A 15,310-nucleotide genomic window follows, 5' to 3' on the forward strand; every position below is an offset into this window, starting at 1 on the left:
CAAACTCGGTGCCGCAAAAAATTCAGAGTTTCCTCTGTGTTTCCTCCTTCTTCCTTCCCCAGATTCCTTCTCAGGGTCCTGCCCCACCTCGAGGTGCCCCGTCCTGAGCCCAGGGGCTGCCTGGCTGTGCCCACCCATGGGAGATGGGAGATGCCACCAGCTGGGGCCAGGCAGGGCTGGGGTTGGGGATGGGGCTGGATCTGGGCAGCAGGAGAGGGACGAGTGTTTTATGAGTGCCAGAGGAGCCCAGCCCAGCACTGGGCTGTGCAGAACACTCTGCAGGGGCTCCACTTCATCCCGAACATTTCCTGAGTCTTAAAATTTTCAACTGAGCATAGGACTGAAAGAAAAAAAAGCTTTCCCAAAAATAGTTCTTGAAAGCTGCGATGGTGGGAGTCCTGCAGCACTGCCGGGAACCAGGGAGGGAGTTCAGTCAGCCTGGGGGGTGATTGTTCCTGGATGGAGCAGCCTGGCCCTCCAGGGAGTGCTGAGACCCAGCAGGAGCTGAACCCACAGGAGCTGCTCTCTCTGCACCACGGGGAAAGAAAATGAACAGCTCCAAAAAGGCCCTGAAGCCACTGCTGGGAGCACCGAGCTGCCTTTGCAGGGCTGGCAGCTGTTAAACTGCTCCTCCAGAGCTGGATCCACACCAAAAAAAAAAAAAATCTGATTTGAACTGATTTATTCGGGAGCCTTTGTTTCGCTGGGGGGAGAGGTGTGGGTCAGTGTTTTGGGGAGCACACAAATCACCCAGAGACCTGGGGATGCTTCGAGCCTGGGGGCACACGAAACAAATGAGGGTTGGGAGATCAGATACCTGCTAAAATAATAAAAAAAAAAATTAAAAAAAAATTTTAAAAAATTAAAAAAAAAAAAAAAAAAAATAAAGTGAAAAGAACCTGATTCTGCCAAAGGCTGGGCCACAATGTGCTGTCCTTGCTGAGTTTCCAGGGCACCGAGCTCTTGCTGTCGCTGGGGTTTTGTTACAGACAAAAGCCCTGATGAAATCTCACACTGAAATGTTATCCCTGCCCAAGGCAGAGGAGATTGGCTTTTCCTGGAGCCCAGAGGCTCCAGTGGAAATGGAGAAACCACAGGAACACAAGGGCTGTTCTTACCTTCCCAAAGCAGCTGAACAATGCACCCAAGGCTGGAGGCAGGAGGGGTGCAGTGCCATTTGTTCCTGGGAAGGTTTTTGGGGTGGTTTGGGTTCACAGGGCAGGGGAAGGAGCTCTTCCCACATCCAGACCTGCTGCTGGCTGCTCTGGCTCCCTGGATCTGCCCTTTATAAACCCCAAAAGGGCTCCAAAGCAGTTTTGAAATCTTGCAGGCAGGATCTGTTGAGTGGGAAATATTCATTATTTAAGTCGATTACAAGAACTTTGCATTTCCTCACTGGCTCTGTCCTGCAAATCTCCCTCTTGCCGCATTTTTTTTTTTTTTTTTTAAGGGGGGAAAAAAAAGTGAGATATAACCCCAGCAAATCTCCTTTACCAGATGTAAATCCATTCCCTTAAGCAAAAACCTTAAGCTCAAGTTAAGAGTGGCTTCAAAATCCAGGTTTTGGGAATTTCCTGGCGGGGTTTTATGGCTCTGCACAGAGGACCTGGCATTTGTTGGGACACAAAACCAGGATAATACATAAATACAGCCCAAAAAGCTGCACCTGCCCCTGGCCCAGGACACTCCTGCTGCCCCAGGACCCGCCCAGAGCTTTTTCCAGGAGGGTGTAAAGCCTCCAGAATTCCTTTAACCCCTCCTGATTTACACCAGAGGAGTGCAGGGCTCTTGGCACATGTGCCAGATGGTCTTTTATAAGCACAGGAATTATTTAGGAGTGTGGCCATTACTCCAGCGCTAATGAAATACAAATAACTCCTGCAGGAAACGCCTTTTGCTGACTAAGAAACGTGTCCCCGGGATAAGCCAACAGTAGAGGTTTAAAGGGTCAGCGATTTTTAAAAAAATATACTTTATTCCGAGTAAGTTAAAGGGGCCTGGAAAGATCCCGCTTGCCTCATTAACAAATATTGCCCAATTTTTCTTTCACAGTGTAGCAGGGGGGAAGAGAACCACGTAAAACAAACACCTGGCGGGAGTGCATAATCTGCATAAATTCAAGTGGTTACACTCCTGACAGAAAACCCAACCGAAAACGAGCCTGGGGAAGGTGGCAAAGCTGCCTCAGCACTGATTTATCTCCACACTGGATGGGATTTCAGAGAGCCTGGCAGGTCCTGGTGCTCCCTGGGCTCTGGATGGGCACCTTTGGATCCAGAGGGGGATGGAATGGGGCCAGTCCCAGCTCCCAGAGCACATCCCAGGCACATCCCAGCCCCATCCTGGCACATCCCAGGGACAGCCCAGCCCCATCCTGGCACATCCCAGCCCCATCCTGGCACATCCCAGGGACATCCAGGCACATCCTGGCACATCCCAGCCCCATCCTGGCACATCCCAGGGACATCCCAGCCCCATCCTGGCACATCCCAGGGACAGCCCAGCCCCATCCTGGCACATCCCAGCCCCATCCTGGCACATCCCAGGGACATCCCAGCCCCATCCTGGCACATCCCAGGGACATCCCAGCCCCATCCTGGCACATCCCAGGGACATCCAGGCACATCCCAGCCCCATCCTGGCACATCCCAGGGACATCCAGGCACATCCCAGCCCCATCCTGGCACATCCTGGCACATCCCAGCCCCATCCTGGCACATCCCAGGCACATCCCAGCCCCATCCTGGCACATCCCAGGGACATCCCAGCCCCATCCTGGCTCCTCCAGGGGAAGGAAGGGCTGGTGCAGGTTGGTCACAGCCACAAATCTTGAGCACTGGGGACTCCTCCACTCCCACTGGAGGTGAAATTTATTGTTTCAGGCTCTGTTGGTGCATTTTTTTTTCGTGTAAAGGATTCCTGGAGTTCTTCCTCCATGGGTCTTTAGGGATGGATGTTTCTCCACTGTCATAGTGAGCGAGCAGGGAATGGATTTTCCCAGTGCCCAGGACAGGGCTGGATGGGAGATTGGGAACTGGGAATTGTTCCCTGGGCTGGAATTGCCAGAGCAGCTGTGGCTGCCCCTGGATCCCTGGCAGTGCCCAAGGCCAGGCTGGACATTGGGGACACTGGGAGGTGTCCCTGGGGTGACACTGGGTGGGATTTAAGGTCCTTTCCAACCCAAACCACTCTGTAATTCTGTGTAATTCTGGCTCTTGTGCCTGTCTGAGGGCACTTCTTGCTCTCCCTTCCTTCTCCTCTTCCTCCTCTGCAGCTTTCCTTGCTGTTGTCACATTCTGGTTCAAGTAGGTTTTAATCCACATAAAACAACGAGCAAAATGTAAAATATTATGATATTATGAATACAATTTTATGTTGTAGTTACCTCTAGGCATTCCCTTCCTTGTTTCATCATTAGATTGTTAGACTTCTTTTATTCCTCTCATTTCCCCATGGCTGGGGTGGCCCTGGGTGAGTTCTCAGGTCCCTCAGAGCTGCTGGGGAGGAGCCTCCCCATGCCAGGAGCACTCCAGGCTTTCTCCAAATTGTCTTTTGTGCACATTTGCCTCAAAATTCAGCCGCTCTGGGATGTCTCAGTGAGATGAGGGGAGAGGAAAATGCAGAGGGTCTGTCTCTAAAAGGGATGAAAAAAGTGTTTTCAGTAATTTTTAATGCATGAATAATTTTTGGTGCCAAGGAACATATCAGCAACAGAGCTGGTCTCATCAGAGTAATAGAAAATCCATGTTCTTGGCCATCAATTATTGACAAGGGTTAACAGGGCTGTGTCTATCCCGGGCGGTGTCACGTTGTTCCTTTCCCTTGTACATCCAATTTTCGGCTTCCTTTGATCCCGCGTTTCATCTTTTATAACCCAAATGTTTCCAATGCCTCCCCCAGCTGTGCCATTCCTGCTGGCAGCCCTTCCCTGATCCACCAGTGTGGGATCAGAGCAGGGCGACAACAAATGGCAGCTCCTGGCCAGGATTTCCTCCCTCCCTCCCTCACTCCGGGATGGGCTCCAGCAGGAGCAGAGCCACAATTCCTGCAGGAACAGGAGCCAGGGCATGGACAGAACTGACCCTGCTGCTGCCTCAGTGCCCTCAGTGAGGAGGTGTAGGATCATCCATGGAGGGCAGGGAGAGGGAACTCTGCAGAGCTGAGATATTCCAGAAACACGGGGGTTTATTGCAGGGCCGTGGGTAAAAAGGGCTTTGCCTTCAGCCACCAGCCTGGGCTGGAGGGAACCCCAAAGAGAGAGGGAGAGAGAGGGGGTGAGGTGAGGGAGGGAAAAGAGCTGAGAGGGGTCAGAGAGAGGTAGAAGAGAGTAGGGGGAAAAGAGCAAAAGGTAAAACAGAATGAGGGCGAGAGAGCGCGAGGACCTTGTTCCAATCCATTCTATCTCCTTTTGTGTTGAATATTCTCATTTACAGTGAATATTCTGCGATGGTGTGAAATCCATCCCGTTCCCAGCCGCCCCTCCAGGATCAGTGCAAAGCCCAGGCTCAGGCTGGCAGTGGGATGTGCCCGAGCTGTGTGCAGGGAGCTGGGGTACCCCTGCAGCCAAGGCAGAGTTATTCCAGCACCTGGATCCAAAAAACCAGCCCTGACTGAAGCCTGCACTGAGCTCTGGTGTTCAGCGGTGCCAGGCCCTGCCTCCAGCAGCCAATTCCCAGAGGAATTCATCTCTTCATGCTGGAGATAAACCTTAAATTTACATCTCTGGTTAAAGAGCAGCTTCCCAGAAAAGGCTTCAGTCTCTCTCCTGAGGATGAACAGAAACATCTCCCCCATTAAAGATTTCATCCCTTTTTTTTTTTTTTTTTTTTTCTGATGAGGAACTGGCTGTGCAGGCGTTTTATGGGCTCCCCCAGAGAGGGTCTGGTGCAGCGTTAAATCTTTGCTGTGTCAGGCTGAAAAGTCACTCGAGATGGTGCTTAAACACCTCCTGCAGTCCCCAGGCAGCCGAAAATCCTTCCCTGCTGGATCACAAGTGGGAGATTAAAATCAGCACATGCTGTGCATCCAGCAGGGACGGGGCTGGAGGGGGCTGTGGGTCCTCCTTGTCCCCTCCCTGTCCCCTCCCTGTCCCCTCCCTGCCACCCACCTGCTCCAGGCCCACCTCCAGCGACTCCTCTTGTCCCTCTCCCCGTGCTCTACATCCCCCCACACCATTTTTATAGAAATAATAAATATCCCCAAGCAAGGACCGATCCCCAGCACAACACCAGCAATTCCAGAGCATTCCAAAAATCCACATCACACAGCTGTGCCCCGCCTCTCCCCCCAGCTCTGCGGGCAGCGCAGAAAACCAAACAAACACAGCCCAAGTTGTTAAAATAACACTGCTGGTTGCTGGAGCAGGGGAAAGCCTGGGATGCAGAATTAAAGGCTTTTATCCCCGGAACACACCTGGCTTTGTGGAACACACCCGGCATCCCGGCCACCCACCGCTCCCAGCTTTCAGCAGCGCCAGAGCTCTGGGGATGGGGAGGTGAATTAAAGATGAAGTGGCAGCTGGAGCTGTGAAGTTCCTGCCTTAATATCGTTTTTCGGAGGAGTGCTGTGCGTTTGATAACATGTGCCGCGCACACGGTTATTTCCTCGAATGAGATAACAGCAGATAACACAGTGATCCTGATCCGCCCCCCGGCCCGGTGATGGATGTCTGGCATTACCCAGTTTAGCTGATCTGGAACTGGGGCTGGAGACCCTCGGGAAATGGGGCTGGAGACCCTCAGGAACTGGGGCTGGAGGCCCTCAGGAATTGGGGCTGGAGACCCTCGGGAAATGGGGCTGGAGACCCTCAGAAATGTGGGCTGGAGACCCTCAGGAACTGGGGCTGGAGGCCCTCGGGAACTGGGGCTGGAGACCCTCGGGAAATGGGGCTGGAGACCCTCAGAAATGTGGGCTGGAGACCCTCAGGAACTGGGGCTGGAGGCCCTCAGGAAATGGGGCTGGAGACCCTCGGGAACTGGGGCTGGAGACCCTCGGGAAATGGGGCTGGAGACCCTCGGGAAATGGGGCTGGAGACCCTCAGAAATGTGGGCTGGAGACCCTCAGGAACTGGGGCTGGAGGCCCTCAGGAAATGGGGCTGGAGACCCTCGGGAACTGGGGCTGGAGACCCTCGGGAAATGGGGCTGGAGACCCTCGGGAACTGGGGCTGGAGACCCTCGGGAAATGGGGCTGGAGACCCTCGGGAACTGGGGCTGGAGACCCTCGGGAAATGGGGCTGGAGACCCTCGGGAACTGGGGCTGGAGACCCTCAGAAATGTGGGCTGGAGTCCCTCAGGAACTGGGGCTGGAGACCCTCGGAAATGTGGGCTGGAGACCCTCAGGAATTGGGGCTGGAGACCTCAAGAACTGGGGCTGGAGACCCTCAGGAATTTGGGCTGGAGACCCTCGGAAATGTGGGCTGGAGACCCTCAGGAATTGGGGCTGGAGACCCTCAGGAATTGGGGTTGGAGACCTCAGGAACTGGGACTGGAGACCCTCGGAAATGTGGGCTGGAGACCCTCAGGAATTGGGGCTGGAGACCTCAAGAACTGGGGCTGGAGACCCTCAGGAACTGGGGCTGGAGACCCTCTGGAACTGGGGCTGGAGACCCTCGGAAACTGGGGACAGCTTCCACCAGCTTCAGGGGCTCTTGAGGGCTCTCTTTGGACATGCAGGAAATCCTTTTCCAGCAGCTCCTGGTGGGAAAGGGGGCTCTGCGGGTGCATTGCCAAATCTGCAGAGACAGAACCAACCTGGCCCCTCTTTTCTTGTGCCGGGCAGGGCTGGGGGCTCGGCCCCTCCCCAGCTGGAAGCAGCTCCCTCTCCAGAAGGAGAGATGCTCCTTCCCTCCCTCAGGCACGGAGGGGAGCGGGTATTTATGTCTGGATTTTCCCTGCTGGCATTTAATGGGCGTTTTAGCAGCACAAACAGAAAATGCTGCATATTCATCTTCCCTGTGTGGGACTGAGATGGAGAGGAGGGAAGGCAGGAGCGCCTTGGGCTCGTTGCTCCAGTCTCATCCTCGGCGGCGATCTCGAAGATGAGGAATAACTTCATTTCCAGCCCTCATTTTATCTCCTTTCCCTGTTTTTTGTGGCTCTGCTCGGGGCTGTGCCCACCCTGGCACACGGGCAAATCCTTGTCTGGTTAAAATGACCCACCCCGGGCTCTCGAGGGGCAGGAGAGAGGAGACAAAACTCAGGCTGCATGTGGGAAGATCAAGCAGGGAGGGAGGCACAGAACCCAGAACTTCCAGGGAATTCTCTCTTGCGTCTTGGGCAGCCCAAACTCTGCCAAGATCCTTCTCCCAGCACCTGAACAGCGGGACTGGGGCAACTATTTGTATTAAATGACAAGAGGAACATCAGTTCTTATTTATAGGTGCTATTGTTTGATTATTCCTGCAGCTGGGGCAGGGCAGGCTCAGGATGGAGATCAGGGAAAGGTTCTTCCCTCAGAGGGTTCAGGCACTGCCCAGGCTCCCCAGGGAATGGGCACAGCCCCGAGGGCAATCCATTCCCTGTCAGAGGTCCTGGTTTGGCACAGCAGTGATTCTCCACTGCAGTCAGGGCTGAGAGGGATGGGAGGATCACACTGCACCTGCCTGGTTCCGTTTGCTCCGGGCACAGTTCACTGGGATGGAAAAACATTCGGCCTCGAGATCGTTTAACCCATTCCAGATGCAGCTCACGGTGTGTTGATGTTCGTGCCTGCCCAGCAGGAAGTGTTAATGACTAATTAATGCCAGCCCAGGGTTTGCAGACAGTCCTGGCAGAAGTTCTGGCTGCAGGAGCTGCTCAGTGGCACCAACACCCACCAGAGTTATTTTGGCACCACACACACTTGTTCCACACAAGAAAACCTCAGCGAGGGCCGTTCTGACTGGCCCAGGAAATAAAAGCAGTGCCACACGTGGCAAACGGCACATGGATAATTTAAAGTGTTCTTTGGAACCATCTGGAAACATTGCAAAGCGTTTTAAGGAGAGTAGTAAATGTCATGTCAGATTTTATGCCGGAGAGGACATGCAAACTGCCAGGGGCGTGACTTGCTTTCCTCAGCTCACAGTGACTGCACAGGTTTCCAAAGAGCCACCCCAGCCCCCTGGGCTCCAGCACTGCCCAGGACCAGGAGCTGCTGTGCTCATTCCCTTCCTCTGCAGAAGGAAAAACGCTCAGGAAGCCCTTGGTGCTCACAACCAAATCTCACACTGAAACTGGTGTCTTGGCAGTAATTTGGAGGAAGGCACCACGGGAGCTGCGGGGATGCCAGGAAAGAGCATTTCTCACTCAGTGCTGCTGCAGGCAGAGAGGTTTAGGCCCCAGAGGGCTGGGCCAGTGCCCTGGGCTGTGGTGTAGGATGTGCACACAGTATTTATTCCATCCCCATCCCCATGAGCTGTTGGAACCAGGTGGGGCAGTGTTTTCCCAGGCCCCTCCTTTGGGCTCTTCTGCTCATGGCCCATCAATGCCTTGCCCAGGACTCACAGGGAACTCCCTCCAGGAGCTCTCTCTGTTTAATGGGCCATCAAGGAGCCACTGCACGACTCCTCATCCCATTGGGAGATGCTCCCAATGCCCAGGGGGAGGAGCCAAGCATTCCCACCTGGAGAGAATCTGGGATTTGGGACAGGACAAGCAGCCCTGAGCCACTGGATTCCCAGAGGAGCAGAGCTCCCAGACCTTTCTGTGGGATCACTGCTTCAGTGCTGGGAGCAGCCTGGGACAGTGGGAGGTGTCTCTGGGGTGACACTGGGTGGGATTTAAGGTCCTTTCCAACCCAAACCATTCTGGAATTCTGTGTAATTCTGGCTCTTGTGCCTGTCTGAGGGCACTTCTTGCTCTCCCTTCCTTCTCCTCTTCCTCCTCTGCAGCTTTCCTTGCTGTTGTCACATTCTGGTTCAAGTAGGTTTTAATCCACATAAAACAACGAGCAAAATGTAAAATATTATGATATGATGAATATGATTTTATATTGTAGTTAGCTCTAGGCATTCCCTTCCTTGTTTCATCATGGTTGTTAGACTTCTTTTATTCGTTTCATAAAGAAAAACATTTAATGTAAAAATAAAAGGAGTTTTGATGATTTGGGTGAATTGCAGTGCTCAAGGCTTTCCTCCACATGTGCTTAAAGATGTGTGTGAACTTTAATGCAAGAGCCCGAGGAGGAAACGGCTCATTCAAGTCCTGTCAAAGGCAGGAGGAGTTTGATCACAGAGCAGAGAGGAGCAGAGTGGTTTGGGTGGGGAAAGGAGGATCCTTGTCACCCTCACATTTGGGGCCAGGCTGGAAATGAATGACTGCCCTGACCAGGATACCCAAAAAGTCTGAGGGGATTTGGATCCTTCCCCAAAATTCCCAGCTGGTACAAAGCAGGCAGTGCTGGTGCTGTGAGCAGCTCTGTGGGACGGGCTGCTGCACTCTGAGCCCACAGCCCAGCTCTCCCATCCCCTGGGATAAATCCAGCAGCAGGGATGAGCTCTGGGGCAGGGCTGGGGCACTCTGGGCTCTCCATGGTTTGATGGAGCAGGAGCAGGCTTGTCTCCCACTCCCACCCACCCACCAGGGTCTCCATCCCTCCTCTCCCACTGATTTCTGTCAGCAGATTCTGCCCTTGGCACACAAATGCTTCAGCCAGAAAATTGATATTTAAGATTTTTTTCTTTTCCAAACCAAAGCTGCTCAGCAGGAGAAAGTTCTGGAGCTGAGGGGCTCATGATGGGAGCCAGCACAGACAAATCAGGGGGATCAGGATCAGTAAATCCCCCTGGGATTCCTGGTCTGGACCCTTGGGAGCTGTCCCCAGTGCCCCAAGGGACTGTCCCCAGTGCCCCAAGGGACAGCACTTCCAGGAGGGCACTGGAGGAGTCCTGTTCCCATCCCCTGTGGAGCAGGGCACTGCCCTGTGCTGAGAAAATCCTCTGCTGGGTGTTTCCAGCTGGGAGAGGCCGTGCCTGTGCCCCGGAGCCCAACTCTGGAGCAGGGAGGACACACCTGGAGGGAACCGCGGCGTCGCGACTTCTGAGCGACGGTCCCAGACAACAATCAGCCTGACACAAAACCAATCACCAGCTATTTTTAGAAAGCCTCTGACAGCCTCCCCGCTTCAAAACCCGAGGATATTTATTCATTAAATTCCAAATGATCTCCGCACCCCGGGGTTGGCGCACATGTCACAGGCACGGAGCGTCGTCGGCGCGGCGCTGGCAGCGGCACTGAGCACGGCGGCCCTGTCACCGTGTCACCACCTCCCTGGCGGGGTGGCAGCAGGTCAGACATCGATCGCAGAGCTGCCTCTGGGGACAATTAAACACTAAGTGGGCATCAGGAAGGATGACATGATTGTGGGGAATATTCAGGTCGCCGCGGAGTGTCGATAGCGGTAAAATCCCTGACGCTGCAGGAGCCACCTGGGCTGGGAAACGACGACGTGTGCTGTTCAGGGAGAGCATCAATGTGAGGAAAAGTCAGCTCAGAGCTGAGGTGGGACAGGGCTGCTGCTCTGTGGTTGGAATGGGCCTTCCTGGTGCTGTGAGGATGGCCCTGGTTTCTCCCTGGAAAACCCTCCCGGCCAGCCCTGATCCTCAGCCTCGCCTCCCTCCCTCCTGGAGAGGGGAGCAGAGCCCTGTGTGACCTCCTCCAAACCAAACCCACTCCTTATTTTTAAAAAGCTTTGAGGCCCAGGGCCAAATTCAGAGCTGATGGCACAAATTTCAGTCTCCCCTTCTCTCCCCCTTTTCCTCACGCGGAGGTTATTTTAGTCTGGGAGTTATTTTAACTCACACCTTTCCTCTGGTGCATAAATTACACGTATTTATATTGCTTTCTGCATCAGCAGACGGGGGTAAGGAGTGCTCAGGGAGCCTCAACAAACCTGAGAGGCTCCAAATCGTGCCACTTTCACCAGCAGTGCTGAATTTGCCCCGTGGCATCCCAGGGATGCAAACTTCCTGACTGGAAGGGCCAGGATGGGATATGGATGTGCTCAGCACCCCTGTCCTGCTCTCCTGACTCAGGTCCATGATGTCCTGGGCAGGCTCAGAAAGCCTCTGGGAGTTTGTCCTGGGTTTGGAAGGAGTAGAGCAGAGCCCATGAGGCTCTTGCAGGGCTCTTGCCAAGGGAACTGTGGAGGTGTCACCGAGATTGGTCCATCACAGCAATGTGGGCACCTCAAATACCCCTGCTGGGAGGGGGTCACAGCTATCCCTGCTGGAAAGGGCTCCAGGCATATCCCTATTTGAAAGGGCACCAGGAATATCCCTGCTGGAAAGGGCTCCAGGGATATCCCTGCTGGAAAGGGCTGCAGGAATATCCCTGCTGGAAAGGGCTCACAGGTATCCCTGGAAGGATATTTCCACAGCTATCCCTGTTGGAAAGGGCACCAGGAACATCCCTGCTGGGAGGGGGTCACAGCTATCCCTGCTGGAAAGGGCTCCAGGCATATCCCTATTTGAAAGGGCACCAGGAATATCCCTGCTGGAAAAGGCTCCAGGGATATCCCTGCTGGAAAGGGCTGCAGGAATATCCCTATTGGAAAGGGCTCCAGGGATATCGCTGCTGGAAAGGGCTCACAGCTATCCCTGCTGGAAAGGGCTCCAGGAACACCCCTGCTGGAAAGGGCTGCAGGAATATCCCTGCTGGAAAGAGCTCCAGGAATATCCCTGCTGGACAGGGCTCCAGGAATATCTCTATTTGAAAGGGCACCAGGAATATCCCTGCTGGAAAAGGCTCCAGGGATATCCCTGTTGGAAAGGGCTCCAGCAATATCCCTGCTGGAAAGAGCTCCAGGAATGTTCGTGCTGGAAAGGGCTCCATGAATATCCCTGCTGGAAAGGGCTCCAGGAATGTTCGTGCTGGAAAGGGCTTCAGGAATATCCCTGCTGGAAAGGGCTGCAGGAATATCCCTATTGGAAAGGGCTCACAGATATCCCCACTGGAAGGCGAGGGTGAGAGCAGCCAGGGGTGTGAGCCAGGCTTGGGGACATCTGTGTGCCCCAGGAGGAAGGCTTTAGATGCAGCAGATGGAATCAAATCATGGCTTTTCACACAGGACTCCTGTTCAGACAAACTGGGAGTCGATTCCCAAGCCCAGGTGATCTGTGTCCACCTCTTGCAGGAGCAGTTAAAGTTCAGCCAGCTCAGCCTAATTAACAAACTGCGCCCCTCAATGTGCATCTCACCTTAAGCTGAGGGTAAAGCCCAGCTCTAAAGGTCCAGCCAGGTTCTTCCCCAGGCTAAACCCTACTGTTCATCCTGGGTAAAGCCCCAAGGGTTTGACCCTGGGATCAGGATTTGCAGCCCACGCTGTGTCTGCCCTTGTTGGACTCCGAGTGACAATTCCCAGGCACTCCAGTGGACTCTGCACTGAGCCACATTTACTGCTCCAAGCTCTGCCTCCATCCTCTGCTAAGTGTACCCAAGTTTTAGTGTTTAATATTTAAACATGAAAGTTCTTTTGAGACATTTAAAGCAGAATTATTAACAGCCCCACGTAGGACTGACAGGTTAACAGAGCGACAATTAAAAAGAAAGGTTAAATACATTTTCTTTTCAGACCAACTGCTGTTGCCTACGACTAATAAATCCACGAGGAGATGGTTTTTAGAGCGTGCGAGGGGCTGTGTGTCAGCTTTTATGGGCTGGAGTTTTTCAGAAATCACCACACTTCTCTTTCCAGGCAGCTACAGGTTTCAGACTCTATTTAGCAGATGGGGCTTCTTCCAAAGAGTTGTGTGAATCAAGCTGGAAAGAAAGAAAAAAAAAAGGAATATAAAAAAAGCAAACCATACCGGCTGTGGGGCTTTAAACATTCAGGCTCACAGTTTGCTTGGCTTTTTTAATGTACCATGATTCTCTTTTTGTCTCCATAGCTCTGAAAACACAGGGGCTGGAGAAGAGCAGAAATTCTGGCTCTCTGAGGGATCAGTGCAAGTGCTGAACTCCTGTTTCTCCTGCGGAAAATTGCTGTCCCCTGTGGCTGGCAGGACACAGCCTTGGGAAGAGCCAGGTGTGTGACAGTGAGGGGCCAGCTGGGACATCCAGGGCCCCTCCCAGCCCCTCCTGGGTGTTTGTGGGCAAAGTTCAGACCTTTCAGAGGGACATTTTCCATCTCTTTGCTGTGTCCATTCACATAAACGTTCCCATGTGCCCTGTGCCTGCACAGGGAATGTGTGTCTGCACAGGGAATGTGTGTCCCTGGCCAGGGAATGTGTGTCTGCACAGGGAATGTGTGCCTGCACAGGGAATGTGTCTCTGCACAGGGGATGTGTGTCTGCACAGGGGATGTGTGTCTGCACAGGGAATGTGTGTGTCTGCACAGGGGATGTGTCTCTGCACAGGGAATGTGTGTCTGCACAGGGAATGTGTGTCCCTGCACAGGGAATGTGTGTCCCTGCACAGGGAATGTGTGTTCCTGCACAGGGAATGTGTGTGTCTGCACAGGGAATGTGTGTCCCTGCACAGGGAATGTGTGTCTGCACAGGGAATGTGTGTCCCTGCACAGGGAATGTGTGTCCCTGCACAGGGGATGTGTGTCCCTGCACAGGGAATGTGTGTGTCTGCACAGGGAATGTGTGTCCCTGCACAGGGAATGTGTGTCCCTGCACAGGGAATGTGTGTGTCTGCACAGGGAATGTGTGTCCCTGCACAGGGAATGTGTGTCCCTGCACAGGGGATGTGTGTGTCTGCACAGGGAATGTGTCCCTGCACAGGGAATGTGTGCTTGCACAGGGAATGTGTGTTCCTGCACAGAGAATGTGTGTGTCTGCACAAGGAATGTGTCCCTGCACAGGGAATGTGTGTGTCTGCACAGGGGATGTGTGCCTGCACAGGGAATGTGTGTGTCTGCACAGGGAATGTGTGTGTCTGCACAGGGGATGTGTGTGTCTGCACAGGGGATGTGTGTCTGCACAGGGAATGTGTGTCCCTGCACAGGGAATGTGTGTCTGCACAGGGAATGTGTGTCCCTGCACAGGGAATGTGTGTCTGCACAGGGAATGTGTGTGTCTGCACAGGGAATGTGTGTCCCTGCACAGAGAAATGTGTGCCTGCAGGGCTGCAGGAAAAGCAGATTAAAGGTGACCCTGAGCAGGGTGGCCCTGGGGGAGCAGTGACCTCCACAGGCCCCTGGAGCCCCGTGACTCTGTGGAAGGAAGGGCACGAGGAATTCAGAATAAACCCTCCTGTGACTTTGGAAGGTGAGGCCCAAGGACAGCCTCCAGCTCCCTGCAGAGCCTGGCACTGGGATTGCTGCAGGGTGGGCAGACAGGCCAGGGAGGGGGTCTGGCTGCCCATTCCCCGGCCCTCCCTCCCAGGAATTCTCCTCTGGCCCCTCTCAGACCCCACTGGACCCCAAATCCAGCTCAGCATCACCTTTCCTACACTTACATCTCTCTCCCAGCTTCTTTTCTGAGCTCCACGAGTCCCTCTGTGCCAGAGCTCCTGGTGGACATTGGTTTGGACCCAAATTTGTCACCATGAAGGGCCGTGTGTCTTACAAGCAGAGAGGAATGTCCACCCACGCTGTGCTTTTAGCGTGTCAAAAACCACTGCCTGGTGTTTTAAATGAGCTCCTGACAGCAGCAGTAGAGGTTCCAGACTATTAGAAGCACATCAGAGCAAGGCATTACAGGATGGCCATGAGCCATGGTTGTAATCAAACCTGGCCTTGATTTATTCAACTCTATAGCAACCCATATAAATTGATTAGCCATTTATTAAAACGGCTGTTAATCACGGATTATCCCTTTGAACAAATTTAGAAAAAAACTATCTGCCTGAAAGACAAGAAGGGGAGAAGCCCAGGGTTAAAACTTTGGGGAGAGCACCAGGCTCCATCCTCTGAGGTTTCCCTCGTCCTGCCCTCCATGGAGTGAGTGTGGAGAGTGACACAACAGCACCAGCTCTGCCCAGGGGGTCCCAGCAGTGTGCAGAGGGTCACCCCACAGCGTGGTCAGCATTCCTGGCCAGCCTGGGAGCTGTGAGAGGCAGCTCTGCAAAGATCCAAATGATCCCCGGGCATTAAACCACCCCCAGAGCTGCTGATGTGCAGAAGCAGAGAGGAGAGAGGGTCCCCTTTAATGTTCAAATATATATTTTTAAAAGGTCAGTGTGACAGCATTACAGGGGCCTGGGGATGCTCCACTCCCACCTCAGCTCTGCCCTATCTGTCACCAGCACACACCAGTGTCAGCTTTTCCACCCTCAGCACATCCCAGAGCTCCAGCCTGCTCTGCTCTTCCCTCTTCCCTCATCCCCCGTGAACCCACAACCACCGAATGCGATAGGGAGGAATTACTGTTGCCATAAAACCGGT

At 53.7% G+C, this 15,310-nt stretch overlaps 1 long non-coding RNA gene across 2 annotated transcripts; it reads right to left on the reverse strand.

Moving 5' to 3' along the window:
• Positions 1-10,249: 10,249 nt before the first annotated feature.
• Positions 10,250-12,995, reverse strand: LOC310919784. Of its 2 annotated transcripts, none has more exons than XR_014591863.1 (3): positions 12,842-12,995; positions 12,538-12,738; positions 10,250-10,431 (listed from the first exon to the last, which is right to left on the reverse strand). It is a non-coding gene; the product is annotated as an uncharacterized lncRNA (long non-coding RNA). The 2 variants fall into 2 exon arrangements; XR_014591864.1 differs by having other exon boundaries at positions 12,177-12,738.
• Between the last annotated feature and the right edge of the window lie 2,315 nt (positions 12,996-15,310).

This window comes from Zosterops lateralis (genome assembly GCF_965231275.1).
Source record: "Zosterops lateralis genome assembly, chromosome: 28".
NCBI lineage: Eukaryota > Metazoa > Chordata > Aves > Passeriformes > Zosteropidae > Zosterops > Zosterops lateralis.